The sequence below is a fragment of the Erigeron canadensis genome, chromosome 9, assembly GCF_010389155.1.
Source record: "Erigeron canadensis isolate Cc75 chromosome 9, C_canadensis_v1, whole genome shotgun sequence".
Taxonomy (NCBI): domain Eukaryota; kingdom Viridiplantae; phylum Streptophyta; class Magnoliopsida; order Asterales; family Asteraceae; genus Erigeron; species Erigeron canadensis.
In genome coordinates this window covers 18635563-18636132 of record NC_057769.1, presented here as the reverse complement: position 1 = coordinate 18636132, position 570 = coordinate 18635563, and positions in this window count along the sequence as shown.

Genomic DNA, 570 nt, shown 5'->3' with positions numbered 1-570 from the left:
ATTGCCTATTGAATAAAAGGCCAAGCTGAGGTGACGGAGGTCATATCTTGCTACGGTGCTCGAGGTACATTTGAATGGATTTGGCAGGCTTCGCACTTATGGATATACACAGTTGCATCTTGGTGCATTGTTGGCCAGAACTCTTGGTGCATTGTTGGTCAAAAGTACCCTAGGTGCATAGCTTTGACCTTCGTAATTATGCTTCGTAAAGGGTATAAGTGCTAGAAGGGGTACATCATCAATAACATATTAAAGCACATTTGATCATCACCCACTTATTAAAACACCCGTGAACATTGTACACTCCTATAGAACTTGTAGTAAAAAAAAAGCAACAAGCTAGTCAATGTTTTGTGGTTTGGGAATGAGTAGTGATATTTGTATCACATTTTTGATACACCACTGCACACCATTAGTTTAGAAATCTTCAAGTTTTTGTAGATGACAAAGATGAAGACTCTATCATCGACAGACGGTCATTTTTTTTCACGTTATTAGCTACTTGTATTCTCGTAATATAGTTACATTATATGGTAACGACATATATATATATATATATATTTCCATGAA